Genomic DNA, 20,860 nt, shown 5'->3' with positions numbered 1-20,860 from the left:
TTGGGTTTTGCCAGGCCACTCAGCTCCTGATCTCATTACAGACTTAGTCCAAATAAGTACAAAAGAGGTGAGGTGAGAGTAACTGCACTTGACATCAAAGCAGCATTTGACTAAGTGTGGCATCAAGGAGCACTAGCATAACTGGAGTCAATGGGAATCCAGGGGGGAAACTCTGCTGGTTGGAGTCATTCTGAGTACAAAGGAAGATGGTTGTGGTTGTTGGAGGTCAATCATCTCAGCTCCAGGATATCACTGCAGGAGTTCCTCAGGGTAGTGTCCTAGGCCCAACCATCTTCAGCTGCTACATCAATGGCCTTCCCTCCTTCATAAAGTCAGAAGTGGTGATGTTCACTGATGATTGCACATTGTTCAGCACCATTTGCGACTCCTCAGATACTAAAGCAGTCCATGCCCATATGCAACAAGACCTGGGCAACATTCAGGACTGGGTTGATAAGTGGCAAGTAATATTCCTGCCACACAAGTGTCAGGCCACTCCAACTAGAGAGAATCCAACAACCTCCCTTTGACATTGAATGGCATTACCATCACTAAATCCCCCACTATCAACATCCTGAGGGTTACCATTGACCAGAAACTGAACTGGACCAGCCAAATAAATACTATGGCTACAAGAGCAGGTCAAAGGCTAGAAATCCTGCATTGACTAATTCACCTCCTGACTCCCCAAAGCCTGTACACCATCTACAAGACACAATTCAAGAGTGTGATGGAATACTCTCCACTTTCCTGGATGAGTGCAGCGCCAACAACACTCAAGAAGGTTGACACCATCCATGACAAAGCAGCCCATTTGATAGGCACCGCATCCACAAACATTCACTCCCACCACCACCAATGCACAGTAGCAGCAGTGTGTACCACTTACGAGATGCAATGCAGGAATTCACCAAGGTTCCTTTAACAGCACCTTCCAAACCTGTGACCTCTACCACGAAGAAAGACAATGGCACCAGATGCATGGGAACACCACCACCTGCGAGTTCCCCTCCAAGTCACACGCCATCCTGACTTGGAAATAAATCGCTGTTCCTTTACTGTCACTGGGTCAAAATCCTGGAACTCTCTCCCTAACAGCACTTTGGGTATTCCTACACCACATGGATTGCAGTGGTTCAAGAAGGCAGCTCACCACCACCTTCTCAAGGGCAATTAGGAATGGGTAATAAATGCTAGCCTAGCTAGTGATGCCCACATCCCATGAAAAAAAAATTTCAATTGTCTTCATTACCCTTTTTAAAGGTCAGTTCTATGTGTTCAGCACTTTTGGTTGAAGAAGAGCTTTCTGGAATCAGTCTTAAGTTTGCACTTTGCCAGTTTGAACTTGTGTCCCTTGACCTTTTTCATCATTTACATTGCATTAACGTCCTGGAGTTATCTGTGCTATTTGTTATATATAAAACAGTCCAATGGTGCAGTCTGCAGCCAGTGGTCTAGGCTCAGAATTGCTTGAGGTTACCCTCAAAGGCAGTCTGGAATTTTCTCAATGGAATCTTAGGAGCCTTCCACTTCCCAAGCTGTAGGCACTGGGGAAGTGCCTCAGAGGAGTGATGTAGATAAAATAACACAAAAGAGAGGACCAAGTGTATACACAGAAGTGAATAGTAATATTTTCTGTAAATACTAAGATTATTTAATTGATAAGATTGGTTTTAGATTTGGATTTGAATTAGTGGATGATTTACGTTTGTACTGAAGTGAGGGCGAGATCTATGTGTAGAGTGAATGAAGGATAAGGGCTAGTGGTTGGCAGGTGGGGAGTGGGGAGATAATGATTGTGGGAATGTTGGTGAGTGGAGAAGGGCAATCCAGCTTGGTTGAACAGCTCCTGGATAAGATAGTCTCAAATCAGACAGATCAAGGCTCTCTTGGTTTTTGTCTCACCTCCTGCTCTACCAACTCTTCTTCCTGATCTTGTTGGTTTACAGGTAAAAAGGGCTGCTGTCTCATCAAGGCAAAGTTACAGAGCATGCAGCAGATGACCACAGGTCTGGATACTGGCTCAGGGTATACGAATAGCTCCTCCGGACCAGTTCAGACTGCAGAAGCTTCGCTTGTGCATGACAATTGTTTGCTTGACAAGGTTCCATGTAGCAGCATAGCTTTCATTGTGACCCTACTGTGTATAATGTGCACAGGCTCTGAACTAGAATCGTGAGCCTTGCAAGGACCCAGCCTATGGCTTGGAGGCCGAGTTCAAAAAAAGCGACAGAGGACTGTCGCAGAATTATACAGTCATGACTGCTGCTGGGATAGCACTGTTATCTGTCATCGCTAACCAGCTGTGTATTGAGGGAGACAAGGTGGCAGATGGAGAATAATGTGGAGAAGTATGAGGTTATTCATTTTGGTTGTAAGAATAGAAAAGCAGAATATTTTTTAAAAGGCTTGAAACTTATAAATGTTGATGTTCAGAGAGACTTGGTGTACTCCTACCAGGAATACAAAAAGCTAGCATGCAGGTACAGCAAGCAATTAGGAAGAAAAATAGCATGCTGGCCTTTGTTACAAGGGGATTGGAATACAAGAATAAAGAAGCCTTGCTGCAATTATATAGGGCTTTGATGAGACCACAGCTGGACTACTGTGTGCAGTTTTGGTCTCTGTATCTAAGGAAGGATTTAATTGCATTGGAGGCAGGAAAGTTATGGTTCACCATTTTGAACCTTGGGTCGAGACATTGAGTAAATAGGGCTTATACTCTCTGGAGTTTAGAAGAATAAGAGGAGATCTCATTGAAACCTACAAAATTCTGAAAGGGCTTAACAGGGTAGAAACTGCAAGGTTGTTTCCCCTGGCTGTGGAATCTAGAACAAGGGGACACAGTGTCAGGGAGGTGATGGCATAGTGGTATTATTGCTGAACTAGTAATCCAGAGACCTAGGGTAATGCTCTGGGGATTGGGGTTCAAATCCTGTCACAACAGATGGTGGAATTCGAATTAAATAAAAATCTGGAATTAAAAGTCTAATGATGACTATGAAACTGTTGTCGATTGTTGTAAAAACCCACCTGGTTTACTAATGCCCTTTAGGGAAGGAAATCTTTTGTCCTTACCTGGTCCAGACTGACAATGTGGTTGACTCTTAAATCCCCTCTGAAATGAACAAGCAGGCTACTCAGTTGACAAGGGCAACTAGGGATGGGCAATAAATGCTGGTCCAGCCAGTGAAGCCCATGTCCTGTGAATGAATAATAAAGAAAAGGATATGGGGACAATCATGAGATAAGGAGAAATTTCTTCCCCCAAAACATTATGAATCTTTGTAATTCTCTATCCCAGCGGATTATGAATGCTCCATCATTGAATATGTACTGAGATTTTTGGTCTCTTATGGAATCAAAGGATATGGAGAGTGGGCAGGAAATTGGAGTTGAAGGTCAGCCATAATCAAACTGAATGGTGGAGCAGGCTTGACGGGCTCCCTGGTCTACTCCTGCTCCTATTTCTTATGTTCTTAATCCCTTTCAATTGAAAAATATTCCACAGTGCTGGTTTGGTACACTCAAGACAATGGCACCTTGCTCCATGAAGACATCTGCCATGTGGGCAAAACTACATGCTCACTCATCTCACTTTCCTCTGCTAGTAGGAGATATTGGTGTAGAGACCCTCAGTGATCTCCCTGATACATCGGTGGCTCTGTAAGTTGTAAGATGCTGTTAATGTTACCTGTTGCAGCCTGAAAGGAGACCATGGCATAGAAGTTGAGTATGATGGTGACCTTGACAACCAAAGCCAGTGCTGTCTATGCCCCATTTTGAGGCTGCAGTTGTGGCTGCATTACTTGACATAGCTCGATGACAAATTGCATGGTAAAGAGGAAGTGCCTCATGCATTCCTCCCCAAGGAAGCTTCCTTAAGACCATTCATGGATATGATATCCTGCTAACTGCTCTTCCTCCTTTTCTATCTCTTTTGGTAGCTTGTCCTGTCCTGTGGTGTTTTCATTGATGCTCCTAACCATGCTCTGTGCCCAGAGAAAGTCCTATTAGACCATCCATGTTTGCTGGCATGCAAATCTGTGAAGCCTTGTTTCCTGAATTACAACAGTGACTACACGTCAAGAGTATTTAATGGTTTGTATAAAGTGCTTTCAGTCATTGTGAAAGGCATTGTATTAGTGCAAGTCTTCCTTTCTTTCAAACAAAAGTAGTGCAAAAGCCGGAAAAGGTCTCTCTAAGCAGAGAAAGTGAATCTGAACAGTGGTAGAACACAGCTATAAATGTTAGGAATCAAACAGTAGCCAGAAGCAGTGAGCCAGCAACTAAACTGTAAGTACTGCATGATCCCTTTAGCTTTCATTAGTGAAGGTGTTCTTCACGCTGGTTAGCATCCCATTGTGCTCAATGAAGTCAGCGTGTGGTGTCTGAGTAGCTGGGTAGTCCAAAATGGTGAATGAGTTCTGCATGCAGCAGGTGCACCTCATCTGCATAATTAAAAATCATTAAATGGTTACAGCACAGAAGGAGACCCATTCCTCCCATTGCGTCCATACTGGCCCTCTGCTAGGGCAACACAGCTGGTCCCACTCTCCTGCTCTTTTCTCCATAGCCTTGCAAATCTTCACTCTTCAGGTGCTTACCTATTTTCCTTTTGAAAGCCATGATTGAATCTTCCCCCACTACACTCTGAGATAGTGCTTTCCAGACCCTCAACACTCACTGCGAAAAAAATTCCTCATGTCGATATTCGTTCTTTTGCCAATCACTTTAAGTCATTGTCTTTTGGGTCTTGGCCCTTCCACCAAGAGGGACAGTTTCTTTCTATCTACCTTGCTCAGATTCCTTATGGTTTGACAATTTCTATCAAAACTCCTCTCAACTTTCTTTTCCCTAAAAGAACATTCCCAGTATTTCCAATTTATCCTTGTAACTGAAGTTCCTCATCCCTGGAACAATCTTCATAAATCTTTTCTGCACCTTCTCTAAAGCCTCCAATTATCTGGCTGCTTTAAATCTTGCCAGCATGTGAACCTAACATAAGTGTTACCTCCCATACCAAAATGGCAGGCTATACATACCTCCAGTGGGGAGTGGGCATTTTGTCAAAGCCACAATTTGGGTCCTTAGGTAGCAATTGTGCAACATCTGAAAAATGTGCTACGGATCAATTTCTAGGCGCTTGTCTTTTGCATGATGAATTACCTGTGCTGGGAGAGGGCCTTAAATATAACTATGCTGCAAGTGTACTATACAATGCATTCCACTGAGTCTCCATGAATGCTATACGTTTGATCTGCTTTTGGATTAAATTTGGAACAAATCACATCGGTCAGCTGAGACATTTCCGAATCATTCAGAATGATAACCTTCAACCATAACTGCTATTCAGAAGAAAGCTTCTCTTTGGAGTTGGTACATGAAGGCTTGGGTGACTTCTTCATCAAATATCTGTCTATTTTGATTTGTGATGTGGCAATATGTCCTGGAGTAATTCATCACTGTCTTCCTGCTCTATTTTAAGGGAGTTCTAATTCCATAGCTTGTGAGTAAATGGGAACTTTCAAAAGCAGCCTGTAGTGTTCCACTATCTGTATGATTCTTGCTGACCCCTTTGTGCCTGGTATCACAATTATGAATAACTCCATTAAGGCATTGCCAGTCTTCTTCAGGGATTAAATCAATTATGAAGTGGTACCAGATTCTACTTCCTTGAATTGCTCCTAGTGAAAATATGGACAGGAACCATGTCAACAGAAGTAGAGGTGGATTCCCGATGGTCAGGCTCATTTCAAGATTCTTCCTTGGATTAGGATTCAGAACTCCTACGAGTTGCTCCAGATGACATTGACACTTTGTTCTGATTCTTGTTGAGGACACATAATCTGAGGGGCATCCAGTATTAACTAGCATTTTCTTGATGTTAGTTGGCATCAGTGAACTTTTAGCACAAGGGCAAAATAGGGTTCCCAGTGTCAGTTACTATCACAACTTTAATTGACACTGGTGCATCCTTGGCATTAACTGAAGTCACTGTGTCATTGGTACCATCTTATATTTTTGTTTCCTCAGCAACAATCAATTCAGATGTGTGTTCAATGAAGCCTGACTGGGCATTGCTTGATTTTCTCAGCTTTCTTTCCTCTTTTTTGTTCTGAATGATTTAGGAAACATGGTGTAGCAATTCCATTCAGGATCTTGTATACTTCATACAAATCCCCCCTCACTCTTCTAAACTCCTGCGGAAACAAGCCCAGTCTGTCCATCCTCATAAGACAACCCACTCATTCCAGGTATCAATCTAGTAAACCTCCTTTGAACTGCCTCCAATGCATTTACATTATCCCTTAAATAAGGAAACCAAAACTGCTCACAGTATTCAAGGTGGGGTCTCACCAATGCCCTGTATAACTGAAACATAAGATCCTTACTTTTATGTTCAATTCCTCTCGGAATAAAAGATAGCATTCCAATAGCCTTCTTAGTTGCTTGCTGTACCTGTGTACAAACATTTTGTGACTCATACTAGAGCACCTAGATCCCTCTGCGCCTCAGAATTATGCAGCAGTTCTCCATTTAAGTAATATTCTGCTTTTTGTTCTTCCTGCCAAAGTGAACAACTTCACATTTTCCCACATTAAACTCCATTTGCCAGATCTTTGCCCACTCATTCAACCTATCTATATCCATTTGCAGCCTCCTCATGCCGTCTTCACAGCATACTATACTAATCTTTGTGTCATCTGTAAATTTAGCTACCATGTCTTCACTCCCTTAATCTAAGTCATTGATGTAAATCATAAAAAGCTGAGACCCCAGTACAGACCCCTGTGGGACTCCACTTATCACATTCTGACAATCTGTAAAAGACCCATTTATGCATACTCTTTGCTTTCTGCCAGCCAGCCAATCTTCTATCCATGCTAATATGTTACCCACTACACCAAGCACTTTTATTTTCCGTAATAACCTTTGATTTGGCACCTTATCAAATGCCTTCTGGAAATACAAGTACAGTACATCTACATGCTCCCCATTATCCACTACGCATAAGTCCCATTGGGAGACAATCACACTGCTAAGTGTAAAATTGTTCTTAAGTCCTTGATTATTAAAAAAATCTTACAAATGTGCAGCACATTATCAGGTCTTCAGGGTGTCTCAAAATGCTTTACATCCAATTAATTACTTGTAAAGTACAATCACTACTGTTATGTGGACAAATTTAGCAGCCCATTTCCACATAACAAATTTTTTCTCTTCATTTTCTTGTATGTTTAGGGAGCATAGCATTGATTGCTGGTCTTGCCATTTGACCTAACGCATATAACTTCTGTTTTATACTAAAAAAAAGGCAGAGTATAATATTTTCTGGATGAAAGAGAAATTCTGGTAGGGAAGATAAGTAAACAAATATTTGATGCTCACAATTTTATCTGATCTAATCTGCTCTTGTAGAGAGGTAGGAGACTTTGCCCTGTCCTTTAAATGCTTGAGAGGTCCAACCCAAGAAGCAAATAGTCATCAGCCAGTTAAAAATTAACTGGTATAATGGCCCACTGGGGCTTGAAATGATACAAGATCATAACCAGCCCCACCTACATGCAGCATCATGACAATTTTTTCTTATGTGCTCAGTATATGGCTACACTGATATACCTGTTACTCCATCATATACAGGGGAGAAAAACTGATCCATTTAAACCATTAGATTCCCATTACAAGATCCTGTGGTCCACACAAATATAAATGACAAAGCTACTAACTCAATCTATCAAAAAGATTCGAATTTAATTTTATGCTGTAATTTCTGGGAAAAAAAAGCAAGGGGACCCATTGATTTATTTACCTTTCATTAAAGCTTTCCCCTTAAAATAATCACCATGAGGAAATAGATGGCACAGGGAATAGATGTTGACCTCTCATCGCTAGACTCTGGGCTCAAATCCAGTCCAGATTGATATGGAGGAATTCTCCTTATACTTGACTGTTAGGGTTCTATGTGAAATGAATCTGGGCAGCCACAATGCAGTTTTGTATAAGCATATAGCACAAAAATGTCCCTCCTCTGAATTACAATCTCAGTCAGAAAAGCCACAGGATGGATGTCTGGTGTGGGAAATGGAAAATAAATGCCATAGTGGTACCATAACAGGAGCTCTCTGAGAGTTTGTGCTGACACTTGATGCTGGGGCAGGGGAACGAATAATTTGGTTGACATCTGACCTTATTTGATCCTGGTGTCCAGGAGCATCAGCAGCTATATTGGTGAGTGCAGTGTAAGATGCAGAGTATTTGCAAATAAGCTGGATTCAGACTCCAGGGGCAAGTAATTTTTCTACATTTTTGGCCTGGAACAAGTTTGGCTTAATTTATATAATGATGTTACTATCAAATTAGATTCATTTCTCCCAGGGAGACAAAGACTATCTGCAATGTTAATTTAGTTAGAATACAAGATAAAACACTTATCTGAGAATTATATATTATCCCATACTGGATCAGTGAGAGACAATGGAAACCTGTTCCAGAGATGTTTCCACTTTTAAAATTAGATTGGTTTTCATTCAGGGGTGCTTCAGGTCGCATAGCTAAACAAATAATGTGGTTGCCATGGCTGCCACAGCAAAGTGGGGTGGGGAGAGGAGTTTCACATTCGAGGTGGTGCATTTGATTGGCTGCTTAGTGACCCAATCCTGATGGGACCAGAATCAGCTTTTGTCTTTTTCTCCAGGGGAAAAAAAAAGTATTTATCGATAGTTTGAGCTTGAAACAGTGATAAAGACAGAAGTGCCTTGCTATCTCATCAGCCCCAGAGAAATGTTATGCCATTGAGGCGGGAAGCTCAATTAGGAAAATTCCTAACTTGCAGATCTGTCTCCTTTAAAAAGGCCCTTGCCTGCCATATCTTTGTTCCAGGGAGGTGAAGACGGGATAAAATCAGGCCCACCACCTCTGGAGGCAGTTTGGAGGCAGCCAAGGAGGTGAGCTGCTTAGAAGGCCTACCTCAGTTCTCTGGGACTTCATCCCAGTTGTATTAAAAGCTGTTATGCCCTCAAGATCTCACTTCTCACACCCTCTCATCCCTTCCACCCATTCCCCATGCCACCTCCATTTCTCCATGCCCCCTCAATAGCCACTCATTCAGTATCCACATTGGGTAGACCTCAGGAGCCATATGGAGATTAAAATCTAACAACCTAAGAGCGATCTCACTCATAACACACTTGATACTGAAAAAAACCTCTCATTTACGAAACCTATTAAAAAGATTTAAATCCCCTCAGGTGGTCAATCTGTTGTGGAAACACACTTCTATTCACTAACCACATCAAAGACAATTAATCCTTTAATAACCTCTTTAAACTGGTAATCAAAATGTGAACTCAGTTCCTTGCGGAGATAAGTAGCTTTGGAGCTTTTGAAACTTGGCGATGCATTCATAATGGGCTCAGCTGTAATAACCCATGAGAAATGTAAACATTTAACTCCTTTGAAACTTCCTCAGCTACACCAGATGGTCTGTCAATCTATGCATTCCAGCAGCTGTTTGCATTTTTACACTAACTGAAAACTGCAGCCTGTTTTTTTTTCATTTTTAAAGGGCTGGATATTTAAATCACTTCCGATCATGACATTTAAACAGACCTTAAATCTTCCCTTCAGGCGTGTTTATGTTTCCTCTTTAAAATTGTGGTCCTCATATTGTGGGTTAAGGACCTTCGAACAACAAAAATTGGGTCTGTTTGAAATCAGCACTAATTTCAAACAGCCCTGCTGAGTTTAGGTTTCCTGTCTGTGCGCTTCACATCCCACCTCCATCTCCCTGCTGGCAAAAATGGTATCTGCCAGAAATGGGAGCGGGACTTCGACATCAGGGTCCTGCCCGCCGTTTTTAAAGGTCTCCCAAGTTGTCTCAACTTGGCAAAAATCTGGGCCTAGGAATCTGCTGACTATAATATGAATACTTTTGTCCTCTAAAAGAAAAATTAGCACTGGCTAGCTTAGGGATTGCTAACTTGTGCATTGTGGTTAGCCCATTAATATACTTTACTGTTTTCAATGGTGCAACATGTCATAGATGTATTTCATCATAAGACTGCATTCTATTAATTCATGTATTTCATGAAATAAATCATATTACTGGCTTACAATCGTGCTTTATCTTACTAGAATGTCTTTTGGTCTGGTTTCTGAAAAGATAGGAGAATGTACATGGTGGCAAACACAAGATCATATTTAATACATGCATGAAATGGCCTTACTGTTACAGTTCTCAGGTGATGGTACCATTTAAAAAGATTTTGGTCGCTAAAGGTACTTTACCACTTATGGGAGTGATCAGTGATGCTAAAGAGAACATCCAGTGCACACCCAAAATGTGTAACATTGCTGTACCTGATGCCAGAGTGCTTTATGATGATGCTGTGTCTGGATTATGAAGACTTCCATCCTGCAACACAAATACTCTTCATCTTGAGAAGCATATTTATAAACAAATGGGTGGTTACCACATGACCATTACTGGACATTTGTGGGATGTTTGCAGAAATTAAACTTCCTAGAAACAAAAACATACAAGTTCATCACCAAGACCAAAACTGTTACCCAATACAAAAATAAAAATACTTGTCTGACCGCTTTCTGGAACACCTTTGGTCTGTCCGCAAGCATGACCCAGACATCCCTGTCGCCATTTCAACACTCCACCCTGCTCTCATGCCCACATGTCCATCCTTGGCCTGCTACATTGTTCCAGTGAAGCTCACGCAAACTGGAGGAACAGCACCTCATCTTCCGACTAGGCATTTTACAGCCTTCTGGACTGAATATTGAGTTCAACAATTTTAGATTATGAACTCTCTCCTCCATCCCCACCCCATTTCCAATCCGCCTTTTTTCCAATAATTTATATAGATTTTTCTTTTCCCACCTATTTCCAATATTTTTAAATGTATTTCCATCCATTGTTTTATCTCTACCCTTTAGCCTTTCTCGATCCCTTCCGCCCACCCCACTCCCACTCCCACTAGGGCTATGTGTACCTTGCTCGTCCTGTTTTCTACCCTAATGTCACCTATTAGCACATTTCTTAGATAATATCACCACCTTCAACACCTCTTTGTCCTTTTGTCTATGACATATTTTGGCTATCTCCACCTATCACTGGCCCTCTATCCAGCTCTACCTGTCCCACCCCCACTACCACCCCCCCACCCTTTAAACCTGCTTATATTTCACCTCTTTTCTATTTTTCCTTAGTTCTGTTGAAGAGTCATGCAGACTCGAAACGTTAACTGTTTTTCTCCGCAGATGCTGTCAGACGTGCTGAGTTTTTCCAGGTATTTTTATTTTTGTTTTGGATTTCCAGCATCCGCTTTTTGCTTTTATCTTACTGTTACCCGATACTGCCTGACTGCTTCTGCAGATAAACAAAACCAGCTAAAGGAGCTGACTATGCATATTTGGCAACTCTTAGTCATTGGTTTCAATGCTTGAAATACATTTTTCAGAAAAAAATGATTCACAAAGCAAGAAATACATTTTATAAATTATACAATTATTTCTATTAACTTCCACTTTAAAATAGTTTACTGAACTATAGATATTATTTAGTATGGACTAATGACAACACGTCTACATTTTGCTTAAAGTCTCACCCAATACTATTTCAAAGGGAGATATTTTTTATTGTGAAATGTTAGCTGTTTATCTTGTACTCAATGCTTTACAGCTGGCACAGAATCCTTGTTCAAACAATTGTTTGTAAGTTTTAAGTACCAAAACTGAATTGAGATTTTCAAACATAATATTATAAATTATGTGATTAGAGCCCAGCTGTTCCAAAAGTTCATCCGCAATTTAAATCTAATGGAGATGGTCAATCTTAACTTGCGCTAAGCTATGTTCACCCATTATCTCTGTGCTTGATGACCTATGTTCGCTCCTAGTTCACAATGCCTCTATTTTAAAATTCTCATCTTTGTTTTCAAATCCCTCCATGTCATTGTCCCTCTCTATCTCTGTAACCTTTTTCAGCCCCACATGCCTCAAATTCTGGCCCCTGCATGTCCTTGATTTTCTTTGCTGCCTTACTGATGAGCATGCATTCAGTTGCTCTAGCCCTCGTATGTTGTAGTATGTGCCTGCATGCTATTGTAATGTAAAGGTGCTCCGCAGAGCAAGGGTTAATGTGGGACTGGAGAATAGCACCGTCTACAGTATGATGTATAGAATCACATGATAACAGACTCAGAGAACAGTCTAAAAAGATTACACTGGAACCAGTCTGCATTGAGGTAACAGCACCATGTATGACCATACCTTGGATCTGTAATTAGTTAAAGGTTACAATAAACGGTTCATATTTAAGTGTACAAGTCTCAAGATCTCATCATTGAGACATCTAAAGAACCCATATTACAACATGATAGACAGTGTGCAAGATCAGTGCTATCAGCATAGTACAACACGGTTGACAGTGGTGATCACTTCTACAAGGTATCACATCAGAGATAGTACCATAATCTGACATGGTGATCCTCGGTGATATGAAAGGCAACAGCTAAATGCACGAAGCCAGAATGGCACCATGTACGAAAACCTAAAAGCAACTGAAGTCTAACTAAAGAGACACCCACCTAAGAAGAAAACTTGAAGAAAAAGTTAAAGAAGCTTCACTACAGACTTGCAAGTGAGGAATCCACTGGAGTAAGTGGAAGTCCATTACAGAAAATTGCAAGAACCTTGAGTGATACAGTTCATTAGGTGGTGAGCGAAATACAAAAAAAAGTAGCTGCACTTACATATTAGAATAGGTGGTGGTCCCAGGGCTCAGCAGATTGCAGCAGTGATGGTCATGCTGCACTGAAGTTTAAAAAAAACAATGTGGCTGATTGCCGGAGAGCCCAGTACAAGCCCAAAAGTGCGGGAAACTCACAACAAAGAAAGCCAATGGCTGCAAAAAAAGGTTACTGCACTCTGTCTTAAAGAGGTAACAAAATTTAAATCTGTAACTACAAAAAAAAACAGCCATGAACATAAAATTGGAAGACAGAGAGAGAGGGCAACTCCACCAAGGGCAACAAGATACCCCAGAGAGAGGGCAATTCTACCAAGGGCAACAAGAGACGCCAGAGAGTAGTCAACTCCCAATAAAGTGCCAAGAGTATCAAAAGACCCCAGAGCGAGGGCAACAAAAGACTCAAGACTGAGGGCAACAGAAAACCCCAGAGGGAGGGAGCCAAATTACCCCAGAGTGAAGGATCAGATGGCAATACAGAGTGAGCTGATGGCTATGCATGAAGAAAAACTGAGGTAACTCGAAAGAAGCTAAATGTGCAAAAGGTAAATGAAGCTGTTCTATAGGAAAATGTTCGCATTAGGCCTGAAAAGGGAGGTTTGAAGCTCAAGATTCAAGCTGGGTCTATACCTTTGAAAACACACAATAAACTGAAGTCTTCAATGAGCCAAGCTGTTCGAGATCCGACAAATTTCAGAGACAACACAAAGTTATCAGGAAGAAATCATGACCCTCAATTCTATAGTTTGCAATCAAAGTGGGAGTTGGGAAAACTCCACCAGATGTGCAGCTAGACAAAACAGCAGACAGAAAAGGCATGCAAAGAAGTCGCGACCCTGAAAGAATCAATGTATAGCCATGGAAAGACATGGGGAGATACAAAGTTTGTTGAATATTACTTCAGAAAAAGTTGCATTGGAATTATCAGTAGCAACAAAATGTTGCACTGAAGCCCAGAGTGAGTTGGCCAGAGGTCAACAAGAAACTAAACAGTTGAAAGAATAGTTAATTGTCCTTCAAGAGTAAAAGCAAAAGGAACGTGTAACCATTCAGCAACATGAAGAAATGAAGATTGTTTTAAACAGCAGAATGAAAGCATGGCAGAAGAAATCTAAGAGACTCCACTAAATTACCAGAAAGCACAAGATGAAACAAGTGGAGTTTCACAAAGAAAAGGAAAACCTATTGAAAGACCTTCACATGCTATAAGAATCCCTCAAGTCAAAATTTGTTCCTCTGGAAAATTACGAAGAGAAGCAAAATGAATTTAATGTCACTCTGAACAAACTGAACAGTTGATAGAGAAGACTCAGCAATGTTCTATATTCCAGGAAGAAGCCAAAAGGTACAAGAAACAGACCGAAGAGCCGATGAAGCAGTTGAATGGATAGAGGAGACATTGAAAAGAAAAGCCATAGAACTTTCCAAACTGCGAGTGGATAATGAAGCCAGGAGTAGCACCATTTCAGAACTGAAACAAGTTCCGACTTCACCAGAGACAGACCTAGCCAACAGTGAAACCAAAATGATGGACAAGGACAAAGTTCTGTTGCAGACAGAGAAAGAAAAGATAGAAATAAGATTGGAAAATGTAAATCCAACACTGAAGTGCAAGGAACTAGAAGAAGAAAGAGCACTGGATGTCTTAGGCATACTGAGAACCATTCAGCTGAATGAAAAAAATCATAAGCTTGCAAAATGAATTGCAAATAAAACAATAAACAAATTTTTAGCTGAAATTGTGAAACAAGTGGAAATGAAGATCCTATTTGCGAAATATATACATCCAGCAAGAATATGGCAGACATCATGGAAAAAGAAAATTCAAGTACACTCTAGGAATGAACAGAGTGCACATTCCCCTCGGAAGGAACAGGACAAACCCACAGTGTCTGAAAAAAGCAGACCAGTTGTTAATAAAGAGAATCACAACTCAAAGGAGCACAAAAAGTGAATCAAACCGTGATAGCCAAATACCAGAAACACAGAGTACTGCTACCATTCCTCCAAACATGACAGACCGTCTGAATTTATAAAGTCAGAGACCTGAGATGGGGGAGCAGGGATTGCAAGTAACAATTGTTTTACAAACAGTTATACTTCATTGGAAGGGAGGAAAGTACTCTTGGGAGAAGAAAGGGGGATGTTGTATGATGTGCCTGCAGAGCAAGGGTTATTGTGGGACTGGAGAATAGCATCACCCATGGCATGATGCATAGAGTCACACAGTAATAGACTCAGAGAACAGTCTAAAAAGAACACTCTGGAACTAGCCTGCATGGAAGTAACAGTACCATGCATGACCATACCTTGGATCTGTAAATAGTTAAAGGTTAACAACAAACAGTTCATGTTAAGTATACAAGCTTCAAGATCTCATAATTGAAACATCTAAAAAACCCATATTACAACAGTTCTTAGCTCTGAAATTTCTCTCCACCTCTTTCCCCTTCTTTAAGTCACTCTTTCAAACCTATCTCTCTGAAAAAGCTTTTGGTCACCTGTCCTAATGTATCCTTATTGTAGCTCAGTGTTAATTTTTGTTTGATAACATTCCTCTGAAATGCCCAGCCATTTTACTATGCTAAAGGTGCCATAGTAATGCAAGTTGTTGTGGAGAGAGGAAAATATTTCATACCACATCTTATAAGTTCCTTGTGTTACTAATTCTATCATATTGTAGCCTTAATACACTTTGTGCTGCACCAGGGCAAAAAAGATAATATAAAAAGGGGCCTTCTTCAAGTATAATGCCTTGCATAGACGAGAGGAGAAAAAAGTAAGATAATAAGGTTACAGGGGCTACATAACTGGTCAGGATAACTGATATAAACAACAAGATTAGGACTGGACAATAAAACACATAGATTTGTAGCAAGTAGACAGTCATGGAAACAACGGAACTCTTTCTGAATAAACATCTTAAAAAAACAATCAAAAAGTGACAACAATTCTAAATTAATTCTTTCTGCTAACTGTAGCGGGTAGCTCTTTTTATTCAGAAGTCAAAAAGCTTAAACCCCATTCCAAAGACTAGAACAAATAATCTGGAAACATACTTCATTGCAGTACAAAGAGAGTGCTACAATGTTGGAGGCACTATCTTTCAGTTGAGGCACAAAAGATCCCATGAAATGATTGAAAGAAATGCAAGGGTGTCCTGCCATTTAACTATCCCTCAGCCAACATCACTAAAACAGATTTACCTCTTTGCCATATGCAAATTTGCAGCCATGTTTCCCTGCATGACAAAGTGATACACTTTCATGGACTGCAGTGCTTTGGGCATCTGAAGATCAGAAAAGGCACACTACAAATACAAATTATTTCTTTGTGCTTATAGAAGAAACCTCAAGAGAGCCTTTGTACTTTAGGAGTAGAATTTCTGGAGAAACTGAGATTCCAAAGAAAATAGATATAACTGATATAGAAATGATGGGTGAGGTTAAGGAGAAGTTGAAGGCATTCAAGGGAGCTACCCAGGTCAAGATTCTTGCACCCTAGAGTAGTTTATGAAATTGCATACATCATATTGGGTATTTTTAAGAAATTGTTGGAAACGGGGACTGTTCCCAAGGATTAGAAAAAAGGGTATATAAGGTCAATCTATAAAAAAGGGGAAAAAGTTAACTCACAGACCTACAGGCAATCAGACTAACATATATTTTGGGAAATTACTGACAACTATCCTGAAGTAGCAAATGATGAACCATCTGGAGAAATACAGAATTATGAGAGTGAGCTAGCATAGTTTTATGAGAAGGAGACTATCCTCTCTTTTACATGTTAATGCTAGAAGAATTCACACCAGCTTCAAGGCATGGTTTTGCTTTTTTCCACATAGCACTGGTGGCAATAAAAGTGTAGGAAATGTATTTTTAAAATGTCTTTAAAAGGATATGTTCATAGCAGACTGCCTCTACATTTCTATCTCCTCAGCTATTATCAATTAAAATAAAGACTTGCATTTATGTAATATCTTTCATAACCACCAGATGCCCAAAGTGTTTTACAGAAACACTTTTGAAGTGCAGCCACTGTTGTAATGAAGGATTGGGTAAAAACTCACCAGATTTCTAGACTGGAAACCATTGTTCCAGGTGGCCTTTTGCATGCTGAAAGCTACCCATTTCCCATTGTCACAATAATGAAGGAACAAATAACAAATTGCGCTCAGAAATATTGGACTTTTAAAAATAAGACCTGGGTTTTAAAAATGCACACAAGCCACTGGCTGGAATGCTGCAGGGTGACTCCCTAAGAGGCAATGGAACCCAACCATATTGCTAGACAGGGTACTTCTAAAGACATCCAGAAACTAATTGCTCCCTCTGATAGAGACAATAGGATATAAAGGGAGATGAGCATCATCTCATCAAGAAATCCTGTGAACAATGCCCAGACAGATTTGTGAATTTGCTTCCCACTTGGAGCATACAAAGGAGGAGTTAAAAGTGAGCTGAAACGCTGCCCTGGTGTCTGTCTGTTCATGGGTGTTCTGAGAGAGAGCAGATGCTGGAAGCTTGACTCATCCACACACAGTACCCCTACAAATCGGCTTTTTGCAGGTATCCTGATCTCTCCCCCTCTTACCAAATTCAACACTACTGAAACCTCAAAATCTACTATTCGTGTACTGGAGTCAATTCTACTGGAATCTCAAATCGTAATGGCCACAATGCAATCGCCTACTCCTCACGAGTCAATTATACATATTCACTTACTTCAAGTTAAATTCTTATTTTTAACCTGCATGACCGTATTGGCATGTGTTTTATCCTTTCTTGCCTTTAGTACTTAATAAGCTTGCCTTTAACTCAAGAAAGTCTGATCAAATTGGCTCCTTCAAAACCAGAATGATTGTGTCTGGGAGAAAGGTATCCGCGAAAGGGATCCTTTTTAGATTAAATCTTGTTGCGACTAACAAAAAGGGTGGGGGTGGTGAATAAAGACAGGAAGCCAGTTCATCTCTCCTCACCTGGGGCATTAACATATGGGGGTGTCCCAGCAGACAGTGACAAATTGAGGGGTCTCACCTGGATCAATAACTTCGGGAAACCTCACCTGGTGGTGGGCCGTAACACCATTCAGTGACATAAATGGGTAAAGTAACTGCAGGAGCACTTATATTTTATACGTAGCGTTTCTATATTATGTACCACATGAGACCAAATTTATGTACTGCCTCCCTGTATCAATATATTCCGTGTGTTTTCAAGTCTGCCATCAGGCTAGAAAAGCCAATTTGAGTAACTTAAACACAGGGAACTAGAACACAGATGCCTGTCTGGAAGTATTAAATATAAAGGCTTAATAGGAGATTGATTACATTTGCAATTTTATACAGCTATTGAGGTTCCAAGAGAGTGATACCCAGGAGGATATGTGTAACCTTCAGTTTTATTCTCCCCTGTTTATTGCCTCTGTGTACCACAAATGCCCTTTTAGAGAAAGGTATTTGATTTTACAAGCCTGCAATCTCTGCTCTCAAAACCTCATGAAATTATTGATGACGTAGGGTATAGTCTATTCTAAATTATAGTAATCTGGCATTGCAAAATACTGTTGATTTGCTGAACAAGACAAGATTGAAAGTACCTATGAAGACAGCATGAAAGAGATTAATTTAATGTACATATTAAAAAAAAGCAATTTGGTGAATTTTATGCTTTGCACACAAGCTTAAAAAGGAACTGAATTGCAACTGACCAAACATACCTAATCTATGACTGTTAAGAGATGAACTTTTCATTCCATCAGTCTTGGTGAAATTTGATCTAGTACCCTGATTTAAAAGAGGATTGCATTATCAAGGAACAATATCATATTTTTCATAATATCACGTTGTGATTGTGACTTTGACTGATTTTTATAGTGCTGTGGTAGGAATCTACCAACTAATTCATCTCAGCTCATTCAGTACAGTGGTACACATTGAATATTGTTTATATTGGGTATCAGCATATAATACAGATACATTGGGTAGAATCTTCCCTGTTCTATGGAGGCAGCTTTGGAACTGGGGAGAGAAATTCAGATAGATGTCAAGACAGCTCCCCAACACATTCCATCTCTGGGTGAGTTTTCCAGGGGCAGGCTGCCATGGGAATTGGAAACACGCCCCACAGAGAAAGGCAGCCAATTAAGGCTGTTTTCCGAACCCGCCAGCATTTTCTCAACATCTGATGAGTGGCCCAAACCATTGAGCTTAAAGCCTGGCAGAAACTTGGTGCCAGCCTCCCAGTGGCAGGTGAGTGAACCATTGGTGCCTTCTCCCAAAAACCCAATGAAGGAGCCATAAGGATGAAACGGCCACAATCAGTCTTGTGGATGGGCTTCTGCTTTACATGGATGGCCATGAAAACTGTGGGCCTTCCTTATTTTGAAACTCTGCAGACATCTGAGAGCGCTGCTATTTTGAGCTCCCCTTTCTGCTTCATTAGCACCCACCTTTCCCAATGGGCCTGCTCACCATCCAGTGCTGCAGGCCCTGATTCAGCCTTCCATGTTTCTGTTCTGCCCACCTTCCTTAATTGGATGTTGAATGCAGAGGTGGCCTCTTAATTAACACCTCCTTTCAGATTGCACTGGCTGGTGTTGAGGACGTGGGGGAGGGGGACTTCAGAAACTAGTGGGATGGAGGCCTGGAAATGGTCCCGACTTTGGGTTTCTCAATACCTGCAGGAAAATTCAGCATAATAGCATATTTATTCTCTCATTGAATATCCAAATATGGATCATCGATAAATGAAGCTAGTAAACTTGTTATCTGAGTTTACTACAGTTTTTTCAAAAGTCTCTTTACACGTCAAAGCCTCATTCTATGGTTTCCAGGCCATAAATGTACTGAGGAATGCACTGCCTGAAGGTGAAGCATGTTCTAACCAGTTCTTGGGTAGTAGCTGCTGAAATTTGAGGCTCAAGCAGAATGATTTCATACTGAGGTGTGCCTCTTTTTGAGACTCTAATTACAGGGTATTTATCTGCTCAGGATTTTGAGTGGAATTTAACTTGCAGTGGGCAGACATGCCAACTCTTGTGAGTTTATCGTGGAAGATATGATTTTTCAGTAAAACAAAACCATACGTGCGATCTTGCAAAAGGACTCTAAAATCTCAGATTTTTCATAGATGTTCAAAAATGGTAGGCTGCTGCATCCTATTCCAGCCCCAGATGGATCAAATGACCATAAGGCTGCTTTCCACTTCAGCTTGGAAGCATTGGACTGGACATATGGGGAACATGGGAGGTGGTGGCCTGGAGTTGGGTGCTGTGTGGATAGGGATCTACTGGATCCTTAATGTTTAAACACCTAGTGCTCTGCTGCAACACAACACTGGCACCAAATCTCTTTCAGCAGAATCAGAATTCACAGCTTTCTCTTTTAAATCAGCAATCATAAGATGTGTCTTATGCAGGCCCTTTCTGTACAGTGACAGACTCCTGTCTACTCCACATTGCTCAAGGACCACACACTACATCCTCCAGATTCAATGGGAGGACCATTAAACAAATGCTAGTCCAAAACAAAAACAGAATTACCTGGAAAAACTCAGCAGAACTGGCAGCATCCGCGGAGAAGAAAAGAGTTGACGTTTTGAGTCCTCATGACCCTTCGACAGAACTGATTGAATGTTAGAAGAGGGATGAAATATATGCTGGTTTAAGGTGGGGGGGGTGGGGAGAAGAGAAGTGGGGGGGGTGGTGTGTGGTTGTAGGGACAAGCAAGCAGTGATAGGAGCAGATGATCAAAAGATGTCACAGACAATGGAACAATTAAATAAATGTTAGTGTCCTTCTTGAAGCCAGGTCCTTGAGCAAAGCTCCTATAAAATCAACTTCAAAGGACTGGGCACTGTATCCAGATGGCTGAAGGCCTTCTTCTCAGCCAGGTCCTATTTTCTCAACTTGCAAATGGCCAACGTTCCAGTGGAGGACAAAGAAAACGCTTCAAAGACACTCTGAAGCTCTCCTTGAAGTGTGGCAGCACTGACATTAATAACTGGGAGCAGTTGCTGCCAATCATCCAGAATGACAACAGCTTGTCCAATGAGCTGCATCACTCTTTGAGTCCCGATTTCTTAATGATGAGGC

The 20,860-nt window shown here is 40.9% G+C and overlaps 1 protein-coding gene across 2 annotated transcripts in view; it reads right to left on the bottom strand.

Moving 5' to 3' along the window:
* arhgap10 (Rho GTPase activating protein 10) overlaps window positions 1-20,860 on the bottom strand; it is a 305,162-nt gene that overhangs the window by 264,429 nt on the left and 19,873 nt on the right. Inside the window, exons 2-3 of one of the 2 annotated variants that reach the window (XM_041193989.1) lie at window positions 10,363-10,417; window positions 3,079-3,203 (exon numbers count right to left, since the gene is read on the bottom strand). The exons of the other annotated variant lie outside the window; for it this stretch is intronic. The gene's annotated coding sequence lies outside the window, so the exon portion shown is untranslated. The remainder of the gene's footprint in view (window positions 1-3,078; window positions 3,204-10,362; window positions 10,418-20,860) is intronic. 2 annotated transcript variants of the gene reach the window in all.

The sequence above is a fragment of the Carcharodon carcharias genome, chromosome 1 (genome assembly GCF_017639515.1).
Source record: "Carcharodon carcharias isolate sCarCar2 chromosome 1, sCarCar2.pri, whole genome shotgun sequence".
Classification (NCBI taxonomy): Eukaryota; Metazoa; Chordata; class Chondrichthyes; order Lamniformes; family Lamnidae; genus Carcharodon; species Carcharodon carcharias.
The sequence above is the reverse complement of the archived record's forward strand: the minus strand, read 5'-3'. Positions and strand labels throughout refer to the sequence as shown.